Source organism: Rhipicephalus sanguineus, chromosome 10, assembly GCF_013339695.2.
Source record: "Rhipicephalus sanguineus isolate Rsan-2018 chromosome 10, BIME_Rsan_1.4, whole genome shotgun sequence".
NCBI lineage: Eukaryota > Metazoa > Arthropoda > Arachnida > Ixodida > Ixodidae > Rhipicephalus > Rhipicephalus sanguineus.
This window is the reverse complement of record NC_051185.1, coordinates 25,738,980-25,757,505: the sequence shown is the minus strand read 5'-3', so window position 1 is coordinate 25,757,505 and position 18,526 is coordinate 25,738,980. Positions and strand designations below refer to the sequence as shown.

At 45.5% G+C, this 18,526-nt stretch overlaps 1 protein-coding gene across 2 annotated transcripts in view; it reads right to left on the bottom strand.

Annotated features, from left to right (window-relative positions):
• Positions 1–18,526, bottom strand: part of LOC119407278 (uncharacterized) — a 310,646-nt gene that overhangs the window by 51,452 nt on the left and 240,668 nt on the right. The window lies entirely within an intron of this gene.

Here is an 18,526-nt window from a genome sequence, read left to right as displayed (position 1 = left end):
AGCGAAGCATTATGTGGTGAGGAGCATTGATTTTCCTGGCGTAAACAAATACTTTTTTTCATTATATGATATTTAGGAGATGTTGGTGTTTCTGTATAGCACCGGCTACTTCTTTTCACTTATGATAGGATATGTGAAAAGCACAGCAATGAAAGAAATATTTCACAAAAAACAGCTAGGCAAAAAAAAAGTTATTCACAATGGCGTTTCATATATCGGCTTGATACCGCACGCATGCGATGGAAGCCATGCATGCATATGCTACATATATCGGTTGAGGATGGCCTAGATCCATCACCACGATGTGTTCGGTAGGCACCGGGGACTCCACTGATCTGATGAGAAAATAAGCAATCTGCATCGCTGCGCCTAGTACACACATACTGTGCTCCAAGTAGGGAGGCCGGCTTCGGCGTGACGCTCGCTCGCGTGGTGGCTCGATCACCACAAGCATTTGTTTAAAACAAGAAATAATATTGATTATTCGGCGACTATCACGGAATATTGGAGCTAAACGTTTTTCTAAGGCACCTTTTGGGAAAAGCTGGCTTTTCTGGAACCACAAAACAAGGCCCAAACAGCAGCTCATATGAATATGAAGCAGCAGCTCATATGAATGCTAGCTGTTCCGATCATGTCTCAAACTTCGTCGTCCATAGAGAGCCAGCTTCGTAAACTAATGCGCTTGATACGCCAGCACGGTTAACACAAAAATGAAACCTAATGTACTGTGCGGCTATGCCTGCGCAGTGATCTCATTGAGCTGAAACGAAACTGATTCCCCTTCCTTGCGAACTGCGTGCCCCTTAGTCAAAAAGTGGCCCTTCCCAAAGAAATCAGCAAGTACGCACATTTATTCGTGCGTCCATTAAATCAAGCCACCTGCATTTCCATGGTAAAATCGCATGATCAACGTCTCGCACGCACGTAGAGCCACGGGACTAGGCTAGGTACATCTCGCTTGGAATTTCCTAGGGACAGCACCAAAAAGTGGTCTGGCAACGCGGGCATGTTTTGGTTGCTTTTTAGGCTGTGTTCCAATTCTGGACAGCATCGTAGACAGTCTACGCTGACAGCTTAGAAGACAGCATCGAGGCCATGTTGTCCGACAAATGGAACGCGTCTAGAAGACGTCTACGCGACGTGATACCACCTAGCGTCGAGAAGAGAAAGCTAAGAAAAACAAACGTAAATGTTCTTTCTTTAGCCTCTTTCGTGTTCAAACCTATGAAAAAATTAACGTAGCTTACATTGAGCGCCTGGAAAAGCGCCTACTGGTGTACAGACGACCATACCGGCGAGATCCGAGCTACGCGAGCATTGCGCTCAGCCGCCATCTTGTTTGGACAGCAAAGTAGCCTGCATCGTTTTTGTCTTTCTCGAAGCTGTCTATTTTGCCGGCTACGTGAGAATTGGAATGGGATTTAAGATGGCCGCTGTCCACTTAGCTGTCTATTTAGCCGTCTACGGTGAGTATTGGAACGCACCCTTAGTCGCTCCCATCTGGGCACTACTGGGCACAGGTAAGTCGCGCCATCTCATGTCGGGCTGAGAGTTAACCGTTGCCGTGGCAAAGTGCAGTCGCTAGATGGCGTCAGTCATGTCACTCCAGACAAATTTTTGTTCCAGAACAGTTTATAACAAACTACTCTCTACAACAGGTTGTGAGCAAGTCCACGCCCATAGAGTTTCTTACAATAATACCTAGAGGGGAATCTGGCGCTAGTGTCTACGCGGGCTCCTTGAGACGCGCTTCAACCCAACGTTTATAGAACCAGGTAAGTTGCAAAACTCCCCCCGTCAGCCAACCCGTCGCGCGGCGCCGGGACAGCTTCCGGTTTGGTGGCGCTGGTGGCGCAACAAGCTTCCGCTAGCAGACGAAAACGCGGAGTCTGCGTGGCAAGACGCCGGGGCAGCCGTTTAGAAAGGGCTCGGTTGTTCACTCATCGACTGTATATTATCGAGATTTGTGGTTGCGCTGCCGCTGCAATGTAAAACTGAGTAATATTTAGCAGCGGTAAGGCAAAGTCAGTAAAGCTATGGCTTTCGAGACTGTCCAAGATAACTGACGCTTGATAGCATAGCATACGAGTCTGTCCATTACCCTATAAGAAGTTAACTATATGGCGCATTCTCGTGGCGTAATTGTTTAGCTAAAGTGGATGCTTGGGCGTGTTGGTATTTATATCTTTTCGTTTTGGACTGTGCAAGTATTGAGTGGTGTTAATGAATAAATCTTTGTTGTAAGTCAGCCCTGTTGTTTGTGTAATCCTTTTTCTGGTGCTCCGTAGTTTTTCGCGCTATTTTTTTTTCGATAATTCTTCACTTTCACTTTTTTCAAGTGAGGAGTTTTCACTCTGTACCGCGGCTGTCGTTACTTGTAATTACTGAGTGGTAAAATCGCCGTGTGTGTACTGCACGCCACAATTTCAGTCCTGCTACAGAAAGAAAAATTGTATTTATATTTCGCACGCAACGCAGAGAAACAATTTTTCAGATATTGCATGTATGGTGGGATGCACACAAACGGCACAACTTATTTACAGTCTCAGGCATTAAATCTTATCAAGACAGCTCTAATTAACTCTAAAAAATTATTTACAGCATAATTTTTAGAATCACTCAAATCAAGGCAAGTTCGGGAATATTTTTGGGACGCAGTCTTCGACGAGGCTCCTTTCCGCTGGCGATTTCAACCTTAATTCTTATCGTTGACCATGTGAGTGAAAGTCTTCAGAATGTCTTCCTCATGAAAGTGCATATCACATAAAAGTGATATGTCGGACAGTTTCTTGTCCTTACGAGGAATGACGCGATCCCACGTCGCTCGCTATCAACGGTCCTGTATTTCTCAGGACTGTCGCGACTTTTCATGCAGCGTTGCGAGCCGTCCTTGGGACAGTTATATGTCCCGGATTTATTCCGTACCGTCCAGTTAGAACTTTTTATGTGATCCAACGCACGCCAGACAACGCGCGTCACGCTCCTGAACTAGGGGTGTGCGAATATTCGAAACCTTCGAATATTCGTCGAATATTACATTAGAAATATTCGTATTCGATTCGAAAATCCTGTATCGGAGAAGTTTCGAATATTCGATAACTTCGAATATTCGAAAAATTCCAATATGCGATTCGATTATCATGCATAAAATAACTCGTCTTCCACATTTCTGCTGCGTTCGTATAGCTAAAAACGTTGCCGAGAGCAGCGATAAACATCGTAAGTACACGGAGGCACGATATCTGCCTGCGACGAGCGCCCCAATACCTATGATTTATTGCTGGTGCATCTCCGACGTGCAGCGCTGTTGGCGATCATGTAACCGTACATTTTCAATATTATGCGGCCGTAACGTGCCGCACTACCACTCGTTCACTATGCGGGATCACTTCTGAGGAAAGACAGTGACCCATGTGACTGGTGGCGGACTGTAGGCACCTTCAGATACCCCAGTCTGGCAAAGCTTTGCCCCATGTTCCAAGCGAGCATGCCTTTTCAGTGGCAGGGGGGGGGGGGTTGTCTCTGTTAGAAGGGAGCGCCTGCTGCCTGATCATGTGGAGCAACTCATATTTCTTCATGATAATATCTAGTCATTACTTGCATTGTGCCGTGATATTTGCTTGTGTTGTGATGTGCATTGTGCTAGCCTGGACATTGTGTTCTGGAGATAGCAGTGTATGTTATGTTGCCAGTCAGGCTGTTAATGTTTTCTTTTTTTTTTCAAATAGCTACATGTTAAATAAAATATTGTTACTGTGGAGGCATTGTTCCTTTGATATTCGATATTCGATTTGATATTCGAAGGTGGATATTCGTATTCGATTCGTATTCGAAAAATTTGATATTCGCACACCCCTATCCTGAACACAAAGTTCTCGCGAATAGCACGCACGAAGCAATGTTGCAGTGGCTAGCGGTGGCTGCGAAGGGCTTCAGTTACGTTGTCTGAACTTCTGTGCGAAACGCGGCAACTTTTATGGGTACATTCTCCAGCAAGAGGAAGTGCTGCGAGCAGAACGTAGCCAGCTGAAGAGGCCAAAACAATAGAAAATGCCCCCCCCCCCCCCCGTCCCGACTCCCTTCATTGAAGAGTTGGTAACGGTAGGCACAAAAGAAATGTGGTGTCTTGGAACACAATATGTCGGCATGGTGAAGACACGCAGCATATCCGAAGCACAACAGAGAACGCCAAGGTGTTCGCGCAGAAAGCAGCCTCCACGGATACTGACGCGACGCACCGCAACGCCGGCTGAAGAGAGCGGAGTGAGTGAATCCTGTTGCGACAGCAGCGCCACATCTGTCGCTGATGGCGGCGGCGCCGCGCAACATCGCTCAGTTTTGCAACTGACCTGGTTCTATAAACGTTGCTTCAACCACCATGGGAATGATGGGAAGTACAGGCTTCGGATTTGCTTCGGATGGATTAGGTTCTCGAGATTCGCAACGCTTGTTTGCCGAGTGTAAAACAAAGTGATATGAAGTTAATTCCAATTAAAACTTGCTTCATTCTTTTGTATGTAAAACTTATTGCAAAAAGTTGGCGTGACCATGAGATGAAACTGAAACCTGCACAAATTCAACCACCATGGTATGCATTGCTCTGCAATTGTGTTCCAGATTTGGCATCACCAAATAATGAATTATTTTTGTACAACACTTGAAAATAAACACGCTTGTTTTTCCCTGGAAAGTACGCATTATCTATTTATGGAAATAACAGTACTGTATTGAGTGAGAAACACTTAACGTATCGTCTGCTGCGATGCCAGGTGCGTCTGTTCAAGTGGTCTGCCTCCAACGCATCTCTCGTTTTGTTGTGAAGTCGAGTCAGAGGAGCGTGACGGTGCGTCTACTTAGCTTCGCCGTCGTTTTGCAGCTGATTTGAACGAGTTTTGGTAAGACGCGCTTATCAAACAAACGTGAACTCGATGCAGTTTGCTGCACTGACATGGGACGCTACATCTGTGCGCAACGGTGAGTGCACGACGCTTTGCTAAAACTGTCAAATACAACCTGTAAAGCTGCAGCATCGCAGCAAACCAAGAGGTCTAGTGGTCTTCGGCCTCTTTGAACAACAAAGGCGCTTCTTGAGTGCTTTGAAACGTACCCCACTACCCAAGCCTCGCGAAGAACGAAACTGAAACTGTAGAAAAAGATCCGTAGACAGTTCGCTAGCTAACGCTATCCAATCCGAAGCCTGTACTTCCCATCATTCCCATGGTGGTTGAACGATCGCAGCGCCAGTTTCCTCTCTAGGGTATTGTATGAAACTCTATGTCCACGCCCAAACGCCGGTTCTCTGGTGAGCGAATACCAATCTCGGAGGCTATGATTTCACCGGCTGCAAGCGTCGAAAGCCGCTTGAGATTCGAGAAACGGAAGAAAAAAAACCGTCATGTTGCCGCGCTACAGTTACTTTATATGATTACTGTAGTTACTTAGTTCCTCCACTATAGCTCCATTTCGAGCCATACTCTTCATGCAGGCACTACAATAGAGTCACATACCAAGGTTACTAGACTAGCTACTCTAGTAACGTTGTCATATACAGTAACCCTTTTCGGCACTAAAGTTATGCGACAACCCCTCTGGCTTTATATGACTCTAAAGCCCTAGAGAAACATAATGTTGCGCTAGATTTAGAGTAAATGCTCCCGAAATGTAGCATATATACAGTATGAGAGGAGGAAGAGGAGGAATAAATTGTATGTGCTATTGCATTCCTACTCCCATTTCGTATCAGTCAGAGACGCGTACGTAACGCGGTACAAGTATTCGATCACTTGTAATCAATTCCATTTTCTTGTAATTTTGTGATACAATCGATTACTTTTTCTTAAGTGTAACGTTGTGGGTAATTCCATTGCATTTTCTTGTAAGTGACCACTGGTAATAAATTCCTTTTTTTTTTTTGCGAAAATCAAGTTGTAACCCGTCTTCCACGGCAGTTCTCGTCCCGAAACATATGCGACCGCTCTTTAGTGACTCCCCGTCCGGTGAGACAGGTGGTTCCCACGGAACCTTTTTTTTTTTTTTTTCACGTTTCCCTTGGTCTTGCCTGCGACGCGTTCCCCGAGCGCCAGCAGCGGAGAGCGAAGCTTCGTAGAGGAGATGGACATTTGCATCGAAGCAGTGGTGTACCAACTCGTTCGCGAGTGGGGGGGCTGGCGTCGCTATATATATATATATATATATATATATATATATATATATATATATATATATATATATATATATATATATATATATATATATATATATAGGTATACGCTTCGGTCTCCGATCGAACCGTCGACAAATAAACTGTTTTTTAGGAGCGTATATCTTTTTCTTATTTATTTTACGGCAACCGAAGACAGACTCTTCATAATCTACGTATATATATATTTATTAATTAATTAATTTATTTATTTGAGGCTATTTTTGATACTCATAGACCTCATCACATGACTTGCTTTGCAAAACTGTTTGTTTTAAATCAAGGAAGAATCTGCACAAACAGATTGTGCAGGCGGGCCGCCCTATACCGCGACAACACAGCAGTGTTTAATAACATTTTGGAAATATTACCGTGATGTTTAAGAAGTACACCCAAATTTAACCTGATCATCTGAGCATTCCATCAGCAAACTTTTAGTTTGGCGTTGTAGATACGATGAGTATGAAGAACCTGCTATGACTCTAGTACCTTAAATTCTCACTTATTAAACAAAACATGTGGCTGACAAAGCAAGGTACTTCGCATGCGGAAGGCTTCAGGATACGCCGAGTGCCAAATTTTTTTATTGTTAGAGCCCTCTAATATCAAGTTTTTCTCAAGAAGAAGACCAAGTTCAGTCGATTAATACTTAAGCAAACCAGATTGAGCTGCTTGTGTATAGTTATAAGATTACAAATAACTACGAATTTATATACTAGGTGTCGTTCCCTGCCCTCCTACTTTTCCCAGCTTGGGTGGGGGGTGGACGAAAAAGCGGTGAAGTGACTCTGTACTCCTCCCCCCTCCCCGGTTCCTTCAAGTAAATAGCCTACATAAACTGTGTAAGCTCAAATTTTTCTTGCAGAAATGTGCGCGATTATAACATTAAACTACCCCGCATTGTGTCCTTCCGTATAAGTCGTTAGCTGTTAATGATTGGTCGAAATTTTCTGGGTCATGCTCACAGCACCTGCTCGTCAAATGACGCAACGAATGGCGCATAAGTGATCCACCGCGTAATTACCACGTACGCATGACTGCGTAAAAATATTAATGAACTGTTTTCAATACGGCGTATTGTTTGTCATTGGTACTTCGCTATTCGTCAAAAATGTTCAATGTGCCATAAAATCTGCTCCAATTGTTACGCGACGTCGCAAGTCTGCGAAAACTCGCGACGTTAAAATGAAGTGTGCACAATAAGCAGCACATTACTGCGCTGAACAATAACTAATTTTTTTCAGAATAGCCAGACAATGTCTCTTTAATCAAATTGGCAGCGGCTGCTTATAGCAGCGGGCGAGATGGATTCATATGTATATGATAGATACTTTTGAGTTGTAGTATAATGATGCTGAGCTGTTTTTGCACATGTACAACTTTGTGTGAACTCATTGTTGCTGACAAAAAGGTAGAGAGAGAAATAAACATTATTAGCAACAGACACAATCCTTTGCAGGTAGGCAGCCTTCTTAGTCCAGAAAACCGTGGACTCTGATCATCTCCCTGGTGGGGTAGATCAAATAACGGGGCAAACTTTAAAGCTGGGCTTCTCAATGTACTCGAGTCTACTGCCTTGTTACAAGCCGCCACGATCGCTGCAGGCTACCATATGATAAGCCGAGTGAAGCAGGCTCATAGGAGACTACAGTGGGAATATATTTTAGCTGTGTTGGCCAGGCACAACTAAAATACTGGACACTTCTGCACACTCATCAGCTCACAGCAGCTTAAATATGGAGCAGTCGCGATGCTATTCGTTTTCAAAGAAACTGAATTTCCTGAATAAAGAGAGCGTTTGATTGGGCTTTAAAACGTTTACTGGTTCCCGCCCATATTTCCGTCGCGGATTACTTAAATTTCAGGCCAGGGAGGACAACATAAAATCATGACAGATTGCTGTAATGTTAAGCCCCTGCTGAGCGATAGCCTCCTCTGCAATGCTCGAGCGCAAGACGCACAAGCATGGAATATGCAGCCCGCACCACAGGTAGCCTACAGTGCGCGGTCATGACACACGGAGGACAGTCGTCACAGCAGAATCGTAGGACCAATTTTATTACAAAATTGCGTTATTGCTGCGTTCAAGTAAAACTTTGCCTGACTTGTTAGTTTCCCAGTCTGCAGCGGACAATAACCACTGTCGAAGGTGGGGAGACAGAGCCCCCCAACATATTTCAGTGGGGGGGGGGGGGGGGCTAGCGCCCCCCTTGCCCCCCCGGTAGATACGCCTATGCATCGAAGCTCTGCGCAACTATGAGCTGATGTGCAAGGTGTTTCTACGTTATAATATCACCCTCCCCTCCAGCACATGTATTGAGAGAGTGTTCAGTGTAGCAGATGACCTCTTAAGGAGGAAACGTGGAAGGATAAGTGACGACAACTTTGAAAAACAACTCCAGTTGAAAGTTAACAACCTGTAACACTATATCATAGCCACAGTAAGCCTCCCAACCTTCACGCAAGCCTCCAGCCTTCCCTCTACCATGCAAGCCACATAAGTTCGTTGTAGTTTGAGTAAACTTCTGTTATTGTGTTACGGCAATAAAATTTTGAAGGAAAGTAACGCAACAGTAGTCGATTACACTTCTGTAATTGCTCAGTTACTTTTCTGGGGCTGGGATTGACCACTGTGTTAAGTTGCATTTTAAAGGAAGTAGTTGTAATTGTGATCTGTCACTAATTTTCTGTAACGTGCACAAGTCTGGTATCAATAGCATATGGAGTAGTTCTATGTGACAAAGGTACGTCGCGCCATCCTATTCAGCGCTTCGAGTTAACTTGTGACCTCTGAGATCCCAAACGCACAAAGACCGAGGCCACGTTTAACCGCTTCCGTTTTGAAGCACATCCTCTAGATGGCGCCAGGCATTTTAAATAGGAATATATTTTTGTTGAGCTGAGAGAAACACTGCATGGCCTCTGGCATTATATGGCTCTACAGTAACCTAGAGGGGCTCTGTGTGGCACTAGAGTTGCCGTATATGCCACCATATATGCTACTTTAAGTAGCATATAAGGTGGCTATACAGTAACTGTGTTGATGAAGATGATGTTTTACTGTATCCCTTCCAGCGGGAGGGTATAATCGAACCCCAGCGCATACATAGATGAGAAATAACGCCCACTCCATACTACTGTGTTCTAGAAGTATTCTAGTTCCCTGTAACCACACTGGAGAAACAGGTACATCGCGCCATCTTAAGCAGCGGTTCGACTTAACTTCTGGCCTCTGTGATCCCCTGCACAGAATGACCGAGACCACGTTTAACCGCTTCCGTTTTGAAGCAATCCTCTAGATGGGGCCAGACATTCCAAACCGGCATATATTTGCCCTTTCTAACGGTTGCGTGTGGTGCCCAGCACATGCGTATAAAGAAAAATAACACAAAACACACTGGAGGAGAAAGGGGTGCGTCGCGCTATCTTAAGACGTGCTTCGAGTTAACTCTTGGCCTCTGTGATCCCTCACGCCGACAAAATGCAACGTTGTGTAACGTTCAACCTGTGCCGTTTCGAAACACGTCCTCTAGATGGCGCCATGTATTCCATACCGGAATATTTTTTGTTCGCCTGCAGGAGGAAGAACTTGTTTCGACATGACCGGCGCCAAACTAAACGGATACGAAAGCAAAACAAGTTTGCGAAATTGCGAGAAAAGCAAAAAGGAAACGAAACTGCGGCTTGTCAGTCTATCCTTCCCGCTGCTCTCAGTGTAATTACGCCCGGAGCATCGGCGATTATCAGGACCCAAATGCCGGACGTCTCTCTCTTTTATTTTTCTTTGATTACTTTGCCTGGCCGAAATGGAATTCGCTCTCGAAATGAGTATGGTCTAACGAGTCGTGCCTGTTCCCTAGGCTCGCTGCCTGATTAACATTACGCTGTCCAGAGCGGCAGAGTTCGTGGTCAAGGAAAATGTAGATGTTTCCACTGCCTCACAGTAATTTTTGACCGGAAAATCAGCGCTCAAGATGGAATTGTCGGGGGTCCATCCTTTTTCGCCTCTCCAATGCTCTCATTATTTCTCGCTAACGTATCTTTTCTTTGTTTTGTTTTTCTTTTTCTCTTTTTTTTTTCTTTCTCGTTCATTCCGACGCGAGCAACGCTTTCGTTATTATTAGTAGTTTGTCCGTGTCGTCATCCGTGAGGCTTAATTTTCGATTCTAATTAAACTAACAGCGCGGACTAATGCGGTGTGTCCAATTTCTTGCTTGTCCGGTTTTAATCACGAAGGAAGAAAATAACAGGCACGAATTGTACCGCAGCGGGGAAATGTACATGCTGGTCGCTTCTCGTGAAGTTATTTGACTGTGTGTACAACTGCATTACATATCAGCTTACAGTGCTTCTTTCATTATTGCCATTAATCCTAATAGTTTGTCAGTTTTTTCTTTGTTCTTTGTTTTGTGTGTGTGTGTTCTCTTATGAAGTCTAATTTTCCATTTCTAATTAAACTACGAGCGAGGAAGCAAAACGCGCGATGCCCTTTTTTTTTGTTGTTGTTGTCCAGGTTTCGTTTCTGTTTTGTTTTGTTTTCTTTTGTTTTCACTTTGGCGCTGTTATAGTCTAATTAATATACGTCCAACCATCAAGCCCATCTCTGCGCTTAGCTTTCGCACTTTTTAGCTTTGCTATTTGACATCTGTGTGGTCCGTGGTCAAGCCTGCGGCCATTTTCGTGGTCCTTCGGACAGCAGTATATTATTTAATGTTCCTGCGGAAAGACACAAGAAATTAATTTTGATGAGACACCCATTACCCTTCCGAAACAAGCTTTTCGATTTCGTTCAGGTGCGTGTCTACACGGAATGCAACGTCATATGCTAGGATTCACTAATTATTAATAATAATTGCTAGTGTTTTACGTTCGAACCTACGACATGATTAGAAGGCACGCAGCATTGGGGACTCTGGATTAATTTCGACCACCTGGGGTTCTTTAAGTTGCACATAAATCTATGCACACAGGTGTTCTTTGCACTTCGCCACCATTGAAATGCGGCCGTATGTGGCCGGGAATCGAACCCGCGCCCTCATGATTAGCATGCTAGGATAGACGCTTTGATTGATCAGCGCAGAAAACTGATAAGCACGCATATTTCACTTTTTGTATTCAATTTGTTTTTCCATAGAACAACAGTAAGTTGAGCGATAGTTGGTAGCGGTTCATGATGTGTATGATAGATATTCATAAATGTAACATGTGTGGTAGGCATTCAGTATAGTTAATGTGTATGATAGGGATTCATCATATGCAATATGTATGATAGAGATTCTTATTTGGGATTCATATAGGTATTTGTTGATAAATATGTAATACGTATGTTACGGATTTATCATATGCGTTACGTATGACAGGGACTGATCATATATAATAAGTATGACAGGGATTCATCATATGTAATATATATGGCCGTGAATCGTCATGTGCAATACGTATGATAAGGCTACATTACATGCAATATATATGATAAGGATTCATTACATCTTATACGTATGATAGGGATTCATCACATGTAATGTGTATGCTAAGGATTCATCATATGTTATGCATATGCTTGTAAGCTCATTTTGGTTTGCTAGTGCGAGCGCATTATGAATATGAATTAAACATAGAACAAGCGTTCATATCCCTGGAGCTAAGAGCTTGCGCTAGACAGGCGCAATAAGGCATCGCAACGAAAGAAACAAAATAAAAAAAAAGATATTTTATTTATCTACGTCATTGCGTCGCTTTTATCAGGCATGATAACAGCAACCTCTACGTGCTTTGCAGGACCGATGCATGCAGAATGGCATATATAACACGATGGCATATATTTAAATTTAGCTCTGTTCTTCCTTACAAATTTTCTCGGGGCAGACGCTGCGAGGTAGGTTCGACAACTGGCCCTCAGTCTCACAGTGACGAAGTGGAACGCGCCAATCATAAGGCATACCAGACTGTATGAACTGAACTCTTCTCTGCAACTCAGACCTCCATCCGGCCTTCATCGACGCGAAGCTTCGCTTCTCTGTCGCCTTTGGTTGAGCGTTGCTTTTACGAAGGTAAATACAACGTTAATCGGAATGACTGACAGCGCGGCATGCGATGTTTGCGGCACCGAAGAAAACATCGAACGCACTTGCTGTGCCACTGTCCACGTTTTGCCTCGGAGAGGCAAGTACTTTCCAATGCACTGCGGCGACTGGATGATCGGCCACTTTCCGTGCAGGTGCTAATACAGCACATCTCTCGACGTCCCGCAGGGCAGTGAAAGTACTCTCGTGCTTTTCTGAGGACGACGGGCTTCTGCGAATGCTTCTGACTTGTGGTGCCATCCCGCACGCTGCAGTGAATACTCCGCTCTCTCTTTTTTTTTTTTTTTTTTTTTTTTTTGTAAAGAGACCCATACTGCTGACTAGCATCTGTCCAGACGGATCGCTGCACCGCGTCACCGCCTACACTAATTACTTCAAGAGCAAAATCAAGCTGTCGGACTCACCATTGTGCGTTCAATGTAACGTCCCAGAAGACCTGGAACACGTTCTGTGTGAATGCAGGCGATACGCATCAGAGAGACGATCTCTGAAGGCGGCCTTGCACCTTCAACGGGACTCGTGTCTAGAACTGCGGCACATTCTGGGCCCATGGCAAAGCAGCACCTGTGCGTTATGCGCCACGAAAGCGCTGCTGACTTTCTTGCGGGCCAGAAGCCTGAACAAAACTTTGTAAACAGTGTAGTGTGTGTGTGTGTGTGTGTGTGTGTGTGTGTGTGTGTGTGTGTGTGTGTGTGTGTGTGTGTGTGTGTGTGTGTGTGTGTGTGTGTGTGTGTGTGTGTGTGTGTGTGTGTGTGTGTGTGTGTGTGTGTGTGTGTGTGTGTGTGTGCGTGCGTGCGTGCGTGCGTGCGTGCGTGCGTGCGTGCGTGCGTGCGTGCGTGCGTGCGTGTGTGTGTGTGTGTGTGTGTGTGTGTGTGTGTGTGTGTGTGTGTGTGTGTGTGTGTGTGTGTGTGTGTGTGTGTGTGTGTGTGTGTGTGTGTGTGTGTGTGTGTGTGTGTGTGTGTGTGTGTGTGTGTGTGTGTGTGTGTGTGTGTGTAATAATCATCACCCTGCACCTGGAGTAGCTTGTCAGGCGAATAGACAAGCTAACATCTCCAGCGTTTCATTGAAACATCTCTCTCTCTTTGCCTATTTTTTTTCTTCCCTTCCCTCTTCTCTCATCCTTCTATTCCCCTTCCCCAAACCCCCAGCATAGGGCAGTCAACCACAAGTTTTCCTGGTTAACCCCCCTGCCTTCTCTTTTCTGTTTCCTTCCTCCTCCCTTGCGTACAGCTCATGAATGTACACAACACTGGCTAGACTCATAGGCATAGACTAGTGCGGGCTCTAAAGTAGGATATCTAATTACAAGAACAAAGCACTTGAGGGATCGTACATCACAAGCTCATGAACATTGGTTATAACAACAGCATTCGTTGTCTCTTTACAAGAAACGTTCCGTACGTCATTCCACTGATTTAATATGTTTCATTGCAGAATCCATAAATTTTCCATATGTTTGTCGTATATTTCTGCAAGGATCTTACTGGAACATACGGAATTATTGAAATACCGTACGGAACGTTTCACCAGGGAATAGCGTTATAACGTTTTGCTGTTGAAATAATAAACACTAGTTTTCCCTCGCAAATCAGCCCATGTAACATGGCCCCTGTGTGCAACTTCATATCAAAGAGGTCGCGTAAAGGACAAGCAAGCAACACGAAACCAACTTAGTCCTCTGAAGATTTACACTTCCTTTTATCTGATGGGGGAGTATTAGAGAAGACAATGAATAAGCTATATACTTCCATATTTCAAAAATTAAATTAGACAGTCTATAGACTGTCTAAGCCCACTTTTAGACAGTCTATATACTGTCTAAATATGTTTTTGTAAGGACGCGGCTCAATAATGTCGCAGGTTTGTGCCTTAGGAGCGGGTGGGGGGCGAAGTTCCGCCACAATTAATAAGTAAGGGAAGAGGTGTAGCCGGAGCCATTTATAGACACCAACCTCTCCTTAAGCACATTTAATAAAAAAAGAAAAGGTAAGGTGCAGAAAGTTTACAATGTCTGCGATCATGGAGTCACTGCAAAACCACGTTGCAGAAAGCATTCGGAGGGCTGCTCGTGAGTTTCAATGCATCTACTTAGAAGCAATGGACGTAAAAGATAGCTTTCGCCAGCGATTCGACAGAGTCGCATGCATCAGGCAGCCTGTGAGTTCTTAATTAACTACTCTTCAGCAGGCGCTCAGCAGGCAGCAGACGTCACCCGCGCAACCCCTGGGTGACGTCACTTGAAGGCGAATTCGCCCCGAGCCTTTCCTCAAAGCGTTTTTTTTTTTTTCTTGCTCGTCTATATGACCATACCTCATGGAAGGCGTGGCGTTTGGTTAATTACGGATGCGTAGAGAGAGAGAGAGAGATAATAAAACGAGAGAAAGGCAGGGAGGTTAACCAGAATTGTAGCATCCGGTTTGCTACCCTACACTAAGGGGAGGGGGAAAGGGAAAGAAAGATGGAAAGGACAGCGAAGAGAAGAGCAGGCGCGCGATAAAAAAAAGATATAAACAAAAGGAAGCTGAACTGTCTGCACAGCGAAAATCGTTTAAGGCCTTACTGAACTTTTTGCGTGCCAGTGGCCTATTGAATAGGCTTTAGTACTGCCGATCTACGGATGCGTAGTTTGCTAATTACGCTTATGACAGGGGTATGGATCACCCGGAAACGCCTGGGCGGCCGCTACTCCAGCTGTAACTAACAGAAAGGATATAGTTTGGATAGAGATGTAAGGCGAAGGGGCGATTACACAGTGCTTCATTATTCATTGTTCTTGAAGGGGTGCCAAGAGAAGGTAAGCGCAGTCGAGGACGGTCAAGAGCTCGGTGGTGTGATGAATGGCGAAAGGAAAAAACGATTTAATATGCGCTGTTCAAGACCATCCCCAGACCATTGAATCCGTTGCACTTGTTTCATTAGCAAGGGGCACCCTGTGCTCGGCTGCTGACATTAAGGTGGCTGGTTCGATCCCGCCCATGGTGGTCCCATTTCGGCGGAGGCGGAACGCGAGTCACATTAGGCGAATGCATAAAGGAGCATATGGTCCTTCATGCATAAAGAACTAATGAAATCGACAGACAGAAATGTATTGGGGACATTATTAGTGGTTTCTTAACTATATTGTAATGATTCTCACCTAAAATGGAAGGAATTAAAGTGCAAGAAAAAACGCCCTTTCCGTCGGTGGGATCCGAACCCACAACCTTCGTATTACGCAACCGATGCTCTACCACTTGGTAGAGATTCGCTATAAAAGCATCTTCCTCAAGAAGCATGCACGGAATATCCGGTCCAATACGACCCTGCAATCAACACAATCGCACAAGTGAACGACTCCGTGTCGTACGAGGGTACGAAAGCCTTGCTGGTCGCAGTGACTACACATGAAAGCGCTGAGACACGTCTGGAAGCGCCCTCGCCACGCTTCTCGTGGCAATGAAAGAAGGTATGTCCACGCACAAAAGGTACGAGATACAAAGCGGATTACGTGCCACTGAACTTGAAGTGAGAATGCTCTTCCCCCTCTCAAAGACTCTCTTCTCGAATTCAACCTGAAACTGTAATAAATTCTTTCCGGAGATTGGTGGCCCGACTTTACACGACACAAGACGTACAAGACGAGATCGTAAAAAAGCTGGCTGCTAGACAAAACGAATAAGAGTGGGCGGTCTCTGAAATGGGAAGACAGAGATGTCAATGTCACGCCGCAAGAACGCGTCTCGTGCGCGAAAACTTCGCGTTTTTTACCCGCTTTCCATTCGTGTAGCTCCTTCTCATAGAGCACGTACGCGCGTCCGGTATCCCAACTAATGGATGTGGACAAGTCACGAATCATACCCTCCGTGAGCAGCAGCCGCCGCTGACGCCACTTCGCGGTAAAAGTGAGAACAAAAGCGGAAATGAAGTTGACCATTAAAGACCACCTTCGCAGAAGCTAGACAGCTCCGAAGTAATGACACTGACAATAAGGTACAAGAGCGTCTACGACCTCGGGAGCCAAGAAGCGCTGTGTCTAGACTGGGGGGGGGGGGGGGGGGGGGGGGGGGGGGACTACAAAACATAGGCTTGCGAGAGCCGCCGCATGGGGGCGCTGCTCACCACACTACTACAGGGCATGAGATGAAAAGGACGAGGAGTGGGCGGTACGGCGTTCACCGTAGACAACGGAGATCACCTCGGCGTGCTCAGACAATCTTCGCGTCGTGTAACTCATCACCCGGGAGCGTGAAAGCCGCAAAATGATCACGTGGTTCAAGTCACCGCAGCAGCAGCAGAAGCAGCAACGGCCGTGGAACGTCCGCAGTGAGTGGGGCTTCCGCTAGAGGGACACGTTTTTTTTTTCTTTCAAAACGGAGGGCCGCTGTGACCGCCCGCAAAGTGCGTATGCTTCCACGCGAGCAATACCGCTTTTGCGTATACTCTTTCACTCGTCGACATCGTCGTGTCGTGACATTTTCTCCAAGGATAAAAGAAGAAGAGTGTCGTGCCTTCTCGCCCTCTTTCTTACCTTCTTGCACCTCTTCTAATCAACATTCTGTAGTAAACTGTGTCTTAAGTGTCTGGCTTGTACCACTTGCTGCCTTGACGCTGTGCGCAATGGCACAGCGCAGCGCCGAATTCCGGATGCAAGAAGCACTGACGGATCGCGAACACACTATGAAAAGAAAAAAAATCTGCAGCCATTGCCCTACCGGGAAAATGGGGGGGCAAGCTAAGCTTTGCGTCTGCATGCCTGACAAATACTTTCCTTTCTTTCTTTCCTCGCTGTTGGTGTAAAGTTACACTTTGTTGTTTGCGTAAATCTTAGGCAGCGGGCCGCGTAACCCCAGGTGGACACGATGACGTTTTCATGACCACTTCACACCAATGATATCAGAAGAGCTCCCTTCAGAGCAAGTCTCTGCGGTCCTCCGCGTCCTCCTTTCCTGCCAGGATATCTTTGATTTCGGCGTCCGTAATTTGGGCCAGGCATCCGTGGCAACCCATCGCGTTGATACCGATGATGCTCGACCCATTCACAGACGACCCTACCTTACAACGCCACATCTGCGTACTCGGTCATCTTGTTGACGCTGCGGGCGTCAACAAGATGGCCGAGCAAGTTGTCCAGAACTTCGCCGAATTAGCCCGTCCTCTGACCTGCATACTGAAAAAGAAAGAGAAAATAGACAACCACCCGTTTGTAGCACGAAGCAACAAGGAAAACCATACGGATTTCTCAAAAATAAAGCCTCTTAGTTGCCGAAAAATTCGTCTGGTCCGGGGTTCGCACCCGGGGACCAACGCCTTTCCGGGCGGTCGCTCTACCAATTGAGCTAACCAGGAAGCTAGCAATTGGCAGCGCGAGGGGCGAATTCATCGACAACTCGAAGCAACTGGACATCATATTGCAAAATCAGTTCTTGCGGAATCCCGCAAGGTTGGCGGAGGTCAAGGGTTAAGAGAAGAGAAAATCGGACACCACTCCGTTTGTAGGACGATAGCCACAAAGGAAATCCCATTACGGATCTGTACGGATTTCCTTGCTGATAACAATACAGATCACGGTGCCGTATGGATTTCCGAGGAATCCATACGGCACCGTGATGCCGAACACACTAAACCTCTCTACTAACATGTCTGCCGTGTCACATGACCAAGAGTCGATCGTCATTATCCTCGTAAGGCAAAAAACCACGCACACTTTACGAAGCTAGACAGATGGAGCACGAGGCACAAATACTGCATTATGTTACAGCTTGTTCCTTATCAACTGCTCTAATTCCAATTTTCTTTTTTTGCTGACCCTTGAATTGTTTCATTGTTTCGTTTTCTTACCTCGTCTTCACTTTACGATTTTTTGTAATCGTCGTATCCTTCTTCTTCTCCTCTTGTTTTTAATTTTGCCTTTCCTATAATAATAATTTAATGATAAGAAGAAGAAGAAGAAATATCTGCGGTTTTGCGTGCCAAAGCCACGAAACAAAGCACGCCGTAGTGGAGGGCTCCGGAAATTTCGACTATCTGTTGTTCTTTAACGTGCACTGACGTCGCACAGTACACGGACCTCTGGCATATCGCCTCCATTCGAAATGTGGTCGCCATGGACGGGATCGAACCCACGATATTCGGGTAAGCAGCCGGGCACTGTAACCATTGAGCCACCGATGCGGGCTGTTTTCCCTTTGTTTCCTCATCGCCAAAAGAAAAAAAAAAGAAGATAAAGAGAACATGCCCAGACGTGTAATCACGGTTTCTCTGC